The following is a 16,181-nucleotide window of genomic DNA, read 5'->3' as shown; positions in this document are numbered from 1 at the left end:
ACAGGAGCACCAAGTCCTACCGCCCCCTAAGTCTTGAAGAGGCCCCGAAGTCTACGGGGCCGGCATGGAAATTAAAGTGACCACATCAGGGTCACACCGTGGCACACTAATGATGTTCTCTACGGCCTCCCTTAGTGAACTTGGGAGATGAGACATTTTCTGATTTCCTCCCACCGCAAGCTTCACTAGGAGGTGTCGTTTCCAGTCGGGCTCTGACACCACCAAAAGGTTTGGCTGTTTGGGCAGAACCATTGGGAAAAAATCGGCCTATTGAACTGAGCGATTCAGATCACTCCAGAATGCAGTTGGAGGCTGGATCTTTTGTGTCCAATCTCCTGGGCTTCCTTCTGTCTGACTGAAAGTTTTGTCTCCCACAGGCGCCACTCTCAGCTGATCAATCATTTGGATTGCACTGGGTAGTCATTTACTCCACAAATAGCCGTATTGATTAGGCTGATTGAAAAACAAATTCATCAGGAAAGTTGAGAGAGAGAGAGGCAAATCCCAGAATAGCCAAGAGCCCCACGATTAGGGCGCTTATGTGAGAGACCCAGATTCATGTTCTGCTCTAAAGCAAGGACTTGAACCTGGATCTCCCCCATTCTAGGTGAGTGCCATAAGCACTGGGATACTGGCTATTCTGGAGTCTCCAGCATCTGTCTTTTCACACACAGAAAAGTCAAACGTTGTCTTGTCATTCTGCATTGGAAAGAAATTTTGAAACCTTGATCTCTTTCGCCAAATGGAATTGCTGTTTTCCAGCCAGCCCTAATATTGATTTCTGTGACACCTTTTTGTGAATTGAGGCACCTGTGAAGGGAAGTAGGATCTGGCCCTTAAAAACTAAACACCCAGAAAGTTAATTCTATCATTTTCAATCCTGGATTGAATTTCATATTAAGTTTGTATTAGGCAGTCACAATTACTGTGACAAAGGACTATGTCACCTCATAGATACTGCAATGATGACTGATTTAGTAATGAAGATAGATAAACAGGGACTTTATTTGTGTCTGGTGATGAGAACATAATTCTCACTCACTGAATAGCTATTTTACAAAGAATAGATCAAACACGTACTACAATTGTTACAGATATATTTTTTCATTAGTTCTGTCATTAAGACCATAGTGTGTTCCTCATAAGGAATACATGTTCTACTGGTGTGAAAGGATGTTGTGATCCCTCCGGTACATTTTCATAATGTTTTACACACACGTTCTCCTCATCTTCTTCTGTATGGGAAAGCCACAACTGGAAAAACCATGTAGTTACCGCATTTGGCCCAGTTCGGCATGAGGGTTGATTTGTTTTCTCACAATCATGTCTATAATACACATAGATTCAAAGGCCAGAAGGGAGCACTGTGATTATCTAATCTGATGGTAGAATTTCCCCAAAATTATTCGCAGGGCAGATCTTTTAGAAAAACGGTCAATCTTGATATAAAAATGATCAGTGATGAGGCAATCCACCATTACTCTTGGTAAATTGTTCAAATGGTGAATTACACTCACCATTACACATTGATACCTTATTTCCAGTCTGAATTTGTTGAGCTTCAATGTCCATAGACAGCTCTACGTCCTATGACAGAAAGTTGGAATTTGACCCACACAGCTGAGTTTAACACAACACCCCTTACACACAGAAAAAGTCCTACTAGTCCGCCAACAATCAGTCCAACCACCTATTCCAGGGGTGTGGATGAATGAATTAGGCAAAACCGTTCATGTTGATGATCATTGTGGTTCCCTCGGGCATTACCATCTATGAATCGAGAGTGCCTGCCTGCTTCCAAAGTCAAACCATTGAACGGGTGGAAGTTGCTGGACAAGCACTGAAAGGTGGAGTTGGTTGCCATATGAAACCAGCTCCAGTGAGCAGTTGACTCTTCAGAGAGATCATTTTCTTCATCTGGATTAGGTAGTACAAATCTGAGAGACTGAATGTGAAGAGAGAACACAAAAAAGATGCTAAAGATTGCATGGCACATGATGGTATCCTGTTCTAGAAAACCTGGTTCATAAAGTACATTTAAAAGATCTCCTTACCTCTTGCACAGTTATTAAACTGCTAATAGTGGAAAATTTATCAGCATTAACAGCGTCTTCTCTCACTTACATTCTCGTAAACCTAGTTACTTCATTGCCAACAGTGATGGTCCAGTACACACCAGTTCAAATAGCAATGCTAGGGGAAGTTCCCCTTTGAATTCAGAGAGGACGAATTCTTTTAAATTGCTTATTTCATGTGTGTCAATTTTTTCTATGCATCTGAAACTTTCTTGTATTTTACTGTTAATAATGGTGTCCTTGAGGAAGATGACTTGGATAGTAATTTTTAAAAATTATTCTCAAAAAACAGTAACCTGGGCTAAATCCAGGACAGAGATGTCCATTTCTGTAGGAAGAAAACAGTTTCTCACTTACTCCATCACTTACCAGTGTGTCTAGGTGGCCGGGACTTTGTGCAGAGTAAATAGGCAACATTCTGAACAGGGAGCCCAGGGTGTTTTTCTGTAGCTGTTTTGCACACACATACATACACAGGAAAATGTCTGTAGGATTGTGAAGGAGTGTACTAACCCGTCAAGAGACAACCAAGAACTCACAACCAAAACAGTCTGGGATCAATTAAGAAGGTTCCCGCCCCTTTCCAGAGGGCTGGCTTATTTAGACAGGAACAGGAAGCTGCACTGGGGAGTTACAAGGGTTGGTAATCTCTCTCTGGCTCCTGAAGATTAGTGTGATCAGACACAGAGACTTTTTGGGCTTTGAGTTTGGGAGCTCTGAACTGAAGTGAGCGCCTTTGTACTGTTATTCCAAGTGCTCCTTCCATGCAGTTTTGCATACTTGTTTTGATTAATTTGTTTTGGCTTCTCATTGCCCCAATCTGTGAAAGTAAATGTATCGACGTCTAATGGGGGAAAGTGAGGCAGGGTGGACATCAGGCCACAAGGGGGCATGCCAGGATGGCCCGCGCTGTTGCAAGGATGTGATGACGCACCACACAAGAGCTGCATTTTACAACTTTACTGGCAGGTTGGTGGCATTTCTCCTACAGCGGGAGGGCTCCTGGGACTTGCAGAGTCACCTGTTGGCTTGCTTGTTTCTTTGGTGTCTTATGTGATGGTTGTTGCTGGTTTTCACGCTCGAGAAGCAGGTGGCTTATGGAATGCTGATGAGATGCACATTCCAAGAAAGGCCCATGGACAGCCCTCACAGATCATTTCCTGTAGTAGTAGGTGGTCATAACACGCACGTACCCTGCCACACAAAGAGGGAACATGACACTCGCTGCAATTCCCACCAGCCAAAGAATGTATAACCACAAACAACACAATTCTTGTGTGAAAATAAAGAGATTGCTAATGAGCGCACAAGAAATTAAACAACGCAGATAGAAATGTATCTATCTAATGTGCTGCAGACTGACCAATTAACTTCTGATTAGCATATAATTCTCTTTACCACACCCTCATGCCCTCTCTTTCATATCAAGTAGCTACAAAGAACGAATTAAGTAAGCAACTGGTTTGGTTTTTACCCCTCCTCTTTTTCATCGGTACTGTTCTACAGCTGCACCGCCTCCTATTCCTCCTTCTCCTTCTGATGGCACGCCTCCCACGTCTGGGTCTGCGGCGGTGCTGGCCGGGGCATCTCGCCATCTCTGCTTCCGCTCAGTTGGCTGAAGGCTCCAGGAGGAGAGATTTCATTTCTTGGATGAGCCAAGCCAACCTGTCTGCTCCGATGGTGTATGAGCTTGTGAGGTGGACCCTCCTGGACTCATGCAATTAAAGGCACTGGCTACTGTGATGTCATAGAAGGTCCGCCTCCTGCGATGACACGCACTGGCAACAGCTGATGAATGTTCTTGGGAAACTTTTATCAACTAAACCAACTATCATGAACTTTATGGTCTTTATCATGAACTTTATCATGGAACATATGGTTACGAAATGGATTTCTTTTGCTGTGGATTCTAAATGAAGTTCATTTGTACGTTCAATTCTCAGTTATTAGACTAGCCAGACCCTGGGATAGGTATAATCGAGCTTGCTCAGCCTTCTCCTGTTTGTACCTTTTGCTAATATTTTCTGACGTCTTTAACTAAATCCCTTTTTGTCTCTGGGAAGTCCTAAAATATGAAAGGAGCTGTCCCTAGCTAGTGAATGTGAGACAGCTCCAGCCCTCCTCTGAAATATCTAGCTTTAGTTTCCTCAGTGATGCCAGGGTAAAATACAAGTTCGGGTTTGGGGGGAAATGCACCGCTTTGTATCTGAATCGATTTTTATACGTGTGGGTAAAGAGTAAATCTGAGCTATTTTTTTCTGAGGGCCTAACTACGGATTTAGAAATGGCACCAGGTAACATTTCTAGTGAACATAAGAACCTAAGAATGGCCATTCTGGTTCAGACCAATGGTCCATCTAGCCCAATATCCTGTCTTCCGACGGTGGCCAGTGCCAGGGGCTCCAGAGCGTAGCGTTTCAAATCTTGATCACGGGTCACTGAGAAGGATGGGTGAATGTATTTTTGCTAATGGCAGATCAAGAGGAAGATCATCAATTTGAACGTGTAACTTGAAGCTGACGTTAGATTCACAGTTCCCCACTAGGAACGGGCGTGAGGAGGGAAATAAAAACAAAGGGTGACGACAGAGGTAAAAATCGTGTTGAAAAAACGTGGAAAACTGGAGTTGTGTGCACGATGCCGTAAAAGCCAAGAACAAAAGGGCTGTGGAGCAGAGAGGAAAGATTGTCTGGTGGAAAGGGCGTGCATGATCATGCCTCTGCTACAGACTTCGTGTGTGACCTTGGGGCAAATCACATAGTCCATCGGTGCCCCCCTGCTCCCTCTATGAATGGGAATAATAATGCTTGCTTTGTGCGTCGTTTCTGTTGGTGCTGTAAGCTCTTTGGGACAGCTTTACACACATGCAAACTGGGATGTTCTAGCCTGTAAGTACCCCACAACTAACCCAGCAACCACAGGGTTAATACGGGCACTGCTGATGGGCAGCTCACAGCAACTGGGAAGATAAAAGGGCTGGGATAAAAGAGGGGCAGGGTGGCTACCAGAGGAGTGAGCAGGCTTGGAGAAAGGGGCTCCTGCCCGCAAGCTACGAAAGAGCCACCCGGAGGCCGCAGCCCAGAAGGGGACGATCTGACTGACAGGCTGAAGAGCCGGCAGAGACCCAGGGGAAGGTAGGAAAGAGCTCAGAGCACTTCCAGAGTCAAGGGACCCTGATCCTGCTTTTCTAGCGTAAGGGCTGGAACCCAGTGGAGTGGGCGGACCTGGGTGTCCCTAATAAACCTTGCTGGACTTGGGAGTGAAGGAAAAGGCTTTCAGGCTGCTCGGCTCCAGGAATAGACCGACAGCTCTCCTAGGCGACATGAGCCGCGCTCAACCTGACACAGGGGAACTCAGCTAATGGTTTGCATCCATGTGTCTGTACATCCTGCTGGAATACAATGGAGCCGTTCTTAACAGAACCCCAGGTAGACTGGTGTTTCCTGCAGAGCGGGCTGCATACTGGTGAGCCCGAAGGACCAGCGAAGGGTCTTGGATAGAGGGGGGGTAAAAAATATTTGGGAGGCCTTTAGCGACACATGGTGGGGCTTGGAGGAAGGCGCGGTTGGCTTCATTCTCCTGAGAGCAGGCGCAGCGTTGAAGAGCTGGGCAAATGGTTCCTGGAGAATTAGCCCTGGAATGAAAGGGTCAGAAGTGCGACGTACGTCAGTCCACCGGTCACCACCCTCCCATCTCTGTCTTCCTCTCTCCCAGCACAAGGACTGTGACAGTAGAAGTCAGTCAAGCCAGCGCTCACCTACCGCTTCTTCCGCTCCACTGCTCCTCTCATGCAGCGTGTAGACAACGTTTGGATAACTGCGGTTCATACATTTATAAGGCTCCGTTCTCAGGGCATCTAAGCATCGTACCGTAAGGGGCTGTCTACCCTGCACCTGGGAGATGTGATTCCCCGCTCCGTAGACATAAACACCCCAGCTTTGCTCCAGCTAGCGCACTAAAAGGAGCAGTGGGTCCATGCCAGCATGGCTGGCAGCTGAGACTGGCAAGCCGAGTATGTACGTGCGATCCTGGACGGTATTGTACTTGGCAGCTAATCCGTCCCACCGCCCATTCGGCCATGGCCACCGGCCCGTTTTTAGGACACGAGCGTAAGCTGTGTTAGCACGTTTACGCCCACCCGAGCTGGGAATTACACCGCCCCGTGCAGCGTAGACACGCCCGAAAACAAAAGCAAAAAACGCTAAAGGGCCAACCTGCCCAAATATGCAACCGCCTGAGAGCACAGTGTGTGACACGGGGTGAGCCCCCTTTCACCCAGGCAAACCGCCTCACCGGAATACCCATGCCCAACGGGCAGAGAGAGAGGCATGACCAGTGTCCCGCCCCGCCGATACCGGTGCTATGGGGAGCGCATGACAAGGGTGCAGGGGTTGGTGACGCACAACGCAATTTGTCAACAGTGCCCCCAGCGCCATGCCAGCTCCTGCTGACCTTGTAGGCAGAATAGTTCTAGGAACCGCTGTGGGTGGCTGGCCGGCCTCCTGCATGCAGCGCGGGCTTCAAAAGCACCACCACGGCCCTAAATGTCATCCTCCCTTTTGCCAGTATTCGCCACCTGCTTCCGGGAAACAAGTGGGTGTTCTTTGGAGCGGAGCCTGTCCTTTACTTCCCTTTAGCTTTTCTAATGTCTCTCAGATGATTATTCCTGTTTACCTTTTGATAACACTGAGTTTTCTGCACAGCTTCCTTGTGTTCTCCCCTCCCCCTCACTTAATCTTATGGCAATGATACTGGCCTTCAGCAGGAATACAGCATCTGCTGTCCTGGCATTTCACAGAGCTCAGTATATAAACACTTCTTTAATAACATTCAACACTTAACCTATCCAAAGCATTGCACAAAAATCCTCTCTGCCTCCTTGTAAGGCAGTTAGGATGAAGAATTGTTGTCCATATTTACTCAGAAGCATAGAAAGGTAGGGCTGGAAGGGACCTTGAGAAGTCAGAACGTCCAGCCCCCTGCACTGAGGCAGGACCAAGTGTTTCTAGACCATCCCTGACAGGTGTTCGTCCAACCTGTTCTTAAAAACCTCCAATGATGGGGATTCCACAATCTCTGTTGGGAGCCAGTTCCAGAGCTTACTACCCTTCTGGTGAACAATTTTTTCCTAATACGTAACCTAATTCTTCCATGCTATAGATTAAGCCCATTACGGCTTGTCCAACTTTCAGTGAACATGGAGAACAATTGCTCACCATCCTCTTTATAATAGCTCCTTCCAGCCCAAAGGATTCCAAAGTGCTTTATGAATTTGCTACCCTATGAATATTCAGACTACCATGAAAATGCAGCTACCTTGCGATGGGACACAGCTAGGCCATGGGGTTGTAGTGTGCTTTGGCTGAGATGGGCTTCAACAGGAAAAATCAGCACATCGTTTCAATATCTATGCACAACATAACCACTTATGAATTTGAGCTCGATAAAATATGCTCTAGTGGGTGCCAGGTATCACTCCACATACAATTAACGTGGTATTTAAGTTTGTAAAACAGTTTGTAATCCCCTGTTTTCACAAGCTCATAACTTTCTGAGACATTCAGCTTGCGCCCTGAAACTATGTTTGCTCTCTCTCGCAAAGATGATTAATTCTGAAAAGTTTAAGCTAAATCGCTTCAGCTTTTTTTAATTGCGTCAGAGAAACAATACACCGTTACAAAAATAATTCTACTCACCCTTTTTTTAGACAGAGATACAAGAAAAATGCAACACGTTTGGAACTTGAAATTTGGTCATGACATAGACATAGACATGGACTTCTGGGGGAACAGTGACGCTCCTTTGTTTGGAAAAGAATTGATCTTCATATAGCAAAGTTATGAGCATTTGAAAATTGCATATTAAGCACGCACTTAAGATTTTTTCCATTAGGGTCTCACTTAAAGGGAGTTGCGGAGCATATGTATGTTATATAGGAGCACACTTTTCATTGGTTTGCCAACCTGAAGAATCCAACACCTTTAAATGACTGTGCTGAGTTTCTTTAGACTTGGTTTGCTCGCGGCTCTCATTCGGACTTAAAACCAAAGCCAAACTTGACAAAACTCAGTGTGGCTATAAAGCAGTTTCCAAATTGTGAATGAACTTTCAATTCTTTTCCTTAGCCATAAATGGAGAGGTGTGCTGTGCAGATTTTTAATATTTATAGCTTTCACAATACTGCCCCGATGGTCAGCTTCATTTTTAAATTTTAAATCAATTTTAAATCTACAATTGAGTACTGATCTGGTCGTTTTAAAGTGGCTCACATTTTACATTCAGTAAATGCATCCTGAACTGGGACAAACTGAATTTGGCTCATCCTGAAACCTGTCTTTCTTTGCCTTTCAGCTGCCTCTTAAATTGTACCTTCCTTCCCCCCCACGGGAAGCCTATATCTACACGTGGTGTGGAGTGTAGACACCACACCTCATACATGTGTTAAAGAAAAAGCAGTAAATAGATGCAGGGCATAAACAGAGTTCTTTCTGTCTCTAAGTTTTCTGTACACTAATACAGACTGACTTGAATTTGTTTATGGTGAGGGATCAGAATGGATCACCCACAAAGTCCTTTTTCACGGGTTGCATTTGCTCAGTCCCCCCTCATTAAAGTTAATCTGAAAGTAAACTCATTTTTAAAAAGGAAAAGAAAAAAAAAAAGCACCACACACTTAGATAATTTCCATTCAAACCCAGGGCGGTGCCTTCACCCACCAGTCATACTCTGAGGCAGGAGGCAGTGGGGAAATTTCATGCACTTGTTTGATCTGGTGCATGACCAATTATCCATAACCTGACAAGGCCCTGGAACAGGCAGAGCCCATGTCTAAATCACGTGCACCTCCATCAGCTGGACAATAGGAGCCACTGTTGTGGGCGGCAGGGCTGGAATGGAAGAGCATTTAAAGTTGTGCTAGCAAGATGGAGTGAATATCTTCATGGCCGGGGGGGTCATCTGGCAGGGGACACCATAAAGGGGGGCAGAGTTGTCTCCCTCCCACTCTACGAGACATTTCAACATTAGTTAGCCAAGCAGCAAGTTCCTTTCTATGACGGCGAAGAAAGAAATCGATTGTGTTTTTAGATGTTTCTTGGAGCCCACAAAAGATGCATTGTTTCCAAATGAGTTGAGGGGGCTGAGCAGTTTGGGGGAAGGGTTGAACTTACGCCATCATTTTGTCTAATTATCCCTGATGTTATTGCTGTTGTCATGTGGGTTACTACAAAAGGCAGCGCCCAGCTTGCAGCCCTAAGAGCAAAGACTAAACTGTGACGCGAACAAGGTCCCAAGGTTTGGTTTGGTTCCTCCCAGTCCCCTGGTTCCTCCTGAATACACATACAGTGCACACCTGCAGGATCAGAGAAGACGCTTAGGAATAACCAGGGGGACAGAAATCTCCCAAAGTCCATGATCAGCTTCCACTTGTACCATTCCCAAGGTGGCAAACCTGCTGGGTGCACTGCAGGAGTGCAGAGCTTGCCCTCTGATAGGCAACCCTGATCTCCGGGGCTGATGCATCAGTTTAGCTTGGGTGGTGCATCTGCAACATGCAGACCCAGAACTGAGATCTGCATCACTGATTAAAACTCTCCCTCCCTTGAATTCTGACCTGGTTCCAAATCCAGAGACCGACTCCGCTGTCAGCCCATCTCTCTCTGCTGCACTTGCAAGGGTTTTGTTTCTTTAATTTCAGGAGAATGTTAAGGCTTGTGACACGTGGCTGATTGCTTGACCTCCCTCTCTGTTGACGTACACCAAACAAGCTCAGGATGGACTGCCTCTTCCCAGTTTGCATGGAGGGACCCGCTATGTGGGTTGTTAAGTTCAGACTCTCTGGCACAGTTTATCCTGGGCCTCTTTGCTGAGATTGCCAACAAGAAGGTCAGTTGGGATGGCTGCTTTTCTGTTGTGGACGCTGTCCACAAGGAAGAGGAGTAAGACTTCAAAGACATCCGCTCAATGGCCCTGCACCTTGGTTTTATGCCAGTTGAAGCAAAATAAACCTGATCTGAACTGGCTCCTTTACTGTCCAAGCCAAGTCAAGCACTATCATGGTTAATAACCAGGAATGAGCAAACCTGTGTCAGATAAAATAATGGGCCTAAAACTTCACCGGAGGTTCAAGACCCTTTAGCCAACTCTTCTTTACTTGTTTTTATTTTAATGCCTACAGTGTATGCTTCCTGGTTTCATCCAAGCCTGTAGCACTCAACCGATGCCCACACTTAGGACAGAAAAACCAATCCCTCTTCTACGCTTGCCAGACATTCTCATCCTTGGAGTGCAAGGTGCACAGGTAGTGAATTGCTGGAACTGCAGGGGCCTTGGAAAGAGGGAAGATTTCCAAATTCCCACAGTCTGGGCAGGTTTTACAGCTCCTTCTTTAGTCTGTGCATATCTGCAAAAACATACCTGGCAAATCATCTGGGCAGGGAGATTTAGAATTTGCTAATGAGGGAGCAAAAGCAGTTCAATTCTATATAGGTCCTTATAGCACACTCATCACCGTAGCATCCGAGTGCTTCAAGTCATCCATCAAGCGATGTGATAATGCATCTGTCATGTGTTTGTTCTCTCATCCTCTCCACAGGGGGCGAAGTGTGTGGTGTGGAGTGTTTTGGTTTTGAATTATTTTATAATGACCGGTGCCCAGGAAAGCTCCGTCTCCCACACAGATGAACTTTACGCTTATTGTGGAGAGCTCCATTGGGCCAGAGAAGCACGGTTAGTCATCAACCACAGTCTTCATCCGAGAACAGGTCTCCAGCATGTCTTTCCCCCCCAGTACCAGCTATTCAGGCCACTCAGTCATGTTGGGAAAACTTGGGAGAAAAGGTGAATCTCGCAACATGGCTTGAAGGTCATCTGACTTGGTTTGCTGTCACGCTACGTCTCACATTTGATGCCCTTCAAGCCAGTCTGCAAGATTCCCCTTTTCTCCCACGCTTTCCCAGGTTGAATGGATGCCATAAATATCGTGGGTTGGTGTGGGGGGAGACATGCTAGAAGTCTAATAATGACTGCACTGATGCTAGGGGAAGGTTTAATTGCAAGTCTGATTGAAAAATTAGTAATCGTGCAAACAAGAGATTAAAGAAAATAAACAGGAATGTCTTCTTCTTTGTAAACTTGGAGACGCTTTGGGTTTGTGGCCTGTATCAGTATCATCTGTAGAACATTTCGCAGGGATTTACTGGCCTGTAAGAGAAGGCTCTGGAAAGTATGGGCTATGAAGAGCCAAGTCCTGCTCTCACTTTCACGCATGTTCACCGCTTGAAACACAGAGGGCACACACGTGCATAACAGGGAAGTACATTAAAATGTCTCTGGTTCTGGGGCCAGCAAAGGTCCATTCTCCAAGGTGTTGGCAGGTTTAACATAAAGCTGAGCCTGCAGCCGGTGAGCTGAGTTGCCCCATTTATTACTGTGATTTGCACTGAGACAAGACAGGGTGAGGTTTTCGTGCGAATACAGAATGCTGGTATGGTTGCAGCAGTGTCTAATACCATGTGTTCACTGTCTGCATTGTAGCATTGGGTAACGCAGCTCATCAAACCAGACACTTTAGAAACTCCAATGTTTCTGAAGTCAGCTCTCCCCGTCTGCACAGTATCACCACCCGGTTTATAAGGCCAACTCTGAACCGTGCTCCTGCAGTGATATAAGGCAGCTGCATGGAGAGAGGGGTGCTGGGCTGCAGAAATGAGATCTTCACCTGCAAACTTCAGCACAGCAGAGAACGCAGCGCTGGGTTTGTACAAAACCCCTGCCTCCCCAGGGACTTCAGGTGATCGATAATATGGCTCTGGATCTCGGTAGCGGCATTGGAAAATTCATGTCAGTAAGCACCTAGGGCAAGATTAAGGTGGGGTGAAACAAACTCATCTCTAGAGCCCCAGCTCCTGTAGCCATGTGATTATATCAGAATCTCAAGATTTTTTTTTTTTTAACTACAGCCTTTTCTACAGTAGCACTTATGCCAGCAAAACTTTTGTCGCTCAGGGGTGTGGAAAAAACCCGCCGCTCGTTTAGGTGGTTTTATTATGTCGGCAGGAGAGCTTTGTCCTATCGACATAACGGGGCTACGCAAGCGCTCTTACAGCGGCTCAGCTGTACCAATACAGCTGTCACGCTGTCAGTTTTAATTGTAGACTAGCCCTAAGCTTCCAGCCTTCATGGTCGTAAAGTTGAGAGGCTGAAAATGTGAACGGCACACAACCAATACAGTGATAATGCCAGAGTCTGCAGAGAGCCTGAAATAAAAACCCAGCAAAGAGTGACCTGCCCCGTGCATCTTAATGCAGAGTTTGCTCCAAAAGCCTGTTTTGGAGCTCCAGAACGGTGTTCTGGAGGCCCCAGCAGAGGACTGTGTGTGGGAGGGGAAGAGGCTCTGAATATTTAGTGTCAGCCCCTAACCACCCCATGACACACCTATTTTTTTGTATGGGGTATGATGTTTTCTGAAAACACCCTACATTTATTTTATCTCGCAGCTCATCCCAAAACTCTTTATCAAAGGTGTTATAGTTCATGCACTGAAATCGATCCACTCCCCCACCACTAGAACAGAGCCGTCTTTTGGGCAAAGGCACCAGGATTTAAGCCGTAACAGAATCATGTATTCAACTGAATTTGCAGTGGCAGTATCAGGAGGCGGGATATAAAGGTCCCATTATATTAAGCAGCAGGAATTCGTCCCACTTCAGCAGGCAGAACATAGACCCGCCGTTGGTTCAACACACACAGTGAGCCCGGGGAATAGGAAACACAGCACTGCGTGGATCTTTCTGCTCTGGCTAGCTGCTGTCTCACTGCCTGGCACTGGTGATCAGACACAGGAGTTGAAAGCGACAAGAATCTATATAACTAGACTATGGAGGAGTGTGTTGTGACCAACACCTTCGGCTGTGTCTCCCTTGCTGTAAGCATGGCCCGATCCTTAAAGGTGCTGAGTGCCTCCTGAAAGGTGTCAACCACCCTCTACTCCAGCCAAAGGGAGTGCACCAGGATTGGGTCCTATTAGCAATAGGAATAAAATATACTGACTGATTCCATCGCTATTGTTCATTGACTTTATTAACTAGCTTCCGATGGGCTTCGTTCGGGTTTCATCACCATCGGGAAATAGTAGCAGTCATTATAACGCCGGTATAATGAACAGCGGGTGATTGACAGGGCGCTCTGCTCACACACACACAGAGGAAGGCACTGTGCCTGCCCCCAGGATTTCACACTCCCAGACCCAGACGATACAGCTCAGACACGTTTGACTCAGGGCCTGAAGTCTGTGACGCCGGGTGATGGCGTTCTCTTTTGCTACGTGCTCTGGATCCCCAGCACATTCCTGTCCTGCGGTGTGCTCTGAGGGCTGGACTCCGACTGAGCATTTCCTTGGGCGATGGACAAGGAGACCAGTGAGGACCAATCTGTGCTGAATGACAACCATGTCAGGGGACCCGGGTACGGCCTGGTTGTCCTCTCACCCAGTGAGCGTGGTAGAGGGGCAAGACCTCCAATGATGTCCTCAACCCATGCTAAAGCCTTGGGCAAGTCCACATGGTGTTTGCACCCTCCAGATATCGGAAGGTTTATCCTGACTCCTCCACTCCCGTAGTTGCTCCTTAGCTGAGCTCGGCAGAGCTACCTCTGTGCATCTTGCCTCCTAAATTCACCCCTCCTGCGACGAGGTGCCCCACACTGAACTGCTCTCTCTCCAACCCCTCTTTACTGATACCACAGACTGGCTGGAAAAAGACTGCACCCACAGACAAAGGCGCGCCTTGTGCTGGAGATGCAGCGCTCAGAGCCACAAGACCCGCATTCAGTTCCCCACTCTACCACGTACTTGGGCAGGTCACAGGTCTCCATGCCTCAGTTTCCCCCACCTTGTAAAAGGGGACTAATGACGCTTTTTTTCTAACTCACAGTGAGGGGATTGGTGTGGCTTAATTCAAAGCGAACTGAGATCCTCGCAGAGAGAGGCAAAGTGAGATTAACCTAAACCTTTTGTTTCGGTTAGCCCTTCTAACTGTAGCAGCACAGAAATGGCTCGGGGTCAGGATGACGCTTGATAGGTACCATTAGACCTCAACGCCTGGGCCTTCTGCATTGTCACATTGTTCATCCCACCTTCACCCTGCAGCTGGTGAAGGAAAACTAAGACCAGGGCCAACAATCTCTTGTGTTTCTTCCTTAGACCCAGATCCTCTGGTGATGTCCAGTGCTCTTCTTCCCTGCATTCAGTAGATCTGGTGTGTTTACCTATCCCTTTATTTGTTTTCTCCTCTGAGCTCTGGGCCGTATAGCTAGCTTCCTAGCCACAATTTGTCACTTTTCTCTATGGTAATAAACAGCATGTCTAATCCTTTTCAAAACCACAGCTCATGCAGCTCACTCTCTCCCCAGGGCAAGGAATTTTTGAATTCCACTTCCTATTATTTTGACCCTGTGCTTTTGGGTTTGGGTTCTGGAAGGCAGCTTTCAATTTCTGAGTGCAGTATCATATGTCTGCCTAATTCTTTGCCATGACAAAGACGGGTCTGGGAGCTGTAGGGGTGGGGAAGGGAAATCCCTTCAAGGGCCCGAACCCTTGTTCTCCCCCCCAAAAAACACAGCGCCCCTTTGAAAATCAGTGTGTCAGAAATGCCTCCCATGGGCAAGACTTTCTGACATGGCCAGTCAGCTCCGAGGATGTTAGTGTATTCCCTGCATCCTGGCTGAGGTCAAATGGGGATGCGCAAAAAGAAGCAGAGAGAGAAAGAGAGCGCACGTGTGAAAATTTTGGGCCTTGATTTATCTGTGCCTCAGTTTCCCCATATGTAAAATGGAAGTGAGGCAGGCCCCCAGCAGATACGTGGGAGGAGGAGGCCCAGCACGAGGGGAAACTGTAAGTCAAGGGCACCCCTTTCCCAGGTCTTGTGTAGCAGGAGGCTTTGACGATGGGGGAAGGGGTGCCCACGCTAGGTAGTGCTCTCTGCTGGTTGATCTATGAAGCAGCATCCTCCGGGAGCTCCACTCAGCCCCCTTCTTGGAGGAGACCTGGAGGCAGCAGTCATCCCATATTCCTTTCTAAGAGCCGGAGCCTGAAACAAAATGATCGGCCAGTGATATTACCCACGCCACAGTGATAACAGTTAGGGATGAGACTCAACTTGGCGCGTCTCAACCACAGGAGAGCACTTGGTTCAACAAGCACACGCAGAGCCGCTGGCAAGGCGTATTATTGTGCCCCGGATAAAGTTAGGACATTGAGCCAATGTTAGTGCTTGGGGCTGTACAAAACTCACAAAGCCTGCCCCGGGAGCTTACAATGTAGACTCCGGCAATTCAGTACCAATGTAATCTACAGTTGTAGATTTGTAGCGGAGCAGAGAAGGTCAGGGTGTTGCCTCTTTCGTGAATGTGGAGTGTAGCGGTGGGTTAACTCTGGGTGATGAAACGTTAGAGTGAAAACAAATATGGTTGTTGGAGAGCACGGGCTCGGGATATCCATTTCTAATGTCCAGGGGATAATACCATCTTAAAGATGATAGGGTGGGAAGCCAGCTAGCGGCTTAACGAGCACTTGGAAAGAAGATGGGCTGTTCAGGGACAAAGCTTCTGTTTATGCATAAGTGACTGGATAACCAGTAATTTTGGGAAGGGAGCGTTACGCACTTACAAAGAGAAATCTTCCACTGGAAGATGTTCAGTTTGTGGGCAGTTGAGATTCACAAGCTGCAATCCAGTGTTCCTCAGAGCAGAGTCACCGCTGAACGGCCCAGGGAAGGTCAACCAGAAACACCGAGGAGTCTGATTCCTGGCAGATGTGTCGCCGATGTGGGAAAGGCAAGTTGCGCACACACACACACACACACACACACACACACACACACACACACACACACAGAGCGTCACATCATAAACACACAAGCAGATCCATATCCCCCGAGACAGACACACCCAGAGATACATAAACATGTACCCACATAGTTAAAGACACAGATATCAGAAGTCAGACTGGTGGGAGAAGTAATAGTACTTAAGCTCCGCCCACACCCCCAGACTCCATCTATTTGCATATTGTTACCCAGAATGCTTTTGTGATTTCATGGCTGCCTCATG

This window comes from Emydura macquarii, unplaced genomic scaffold (genome assembly GCF_026122565.2).
Source record: "Emydura macquarii macquarii isolate MOO-44397 ecotype Brisbane River unplaced genomic scaffold, CSIRO-AGI_Emac_v2 contig_2988, whole genome shotgun sequence".
NCBI classification, from domain to species: Eukaryota; Metazoa; Chordata; order Testudines; family Chelidae; genus Emydura; species Emydura macquarii.
The sequence above is the reverse complement of the archived record's forward strand: the minus strand, read 5'-3'. Positions refer to the sequence as shown.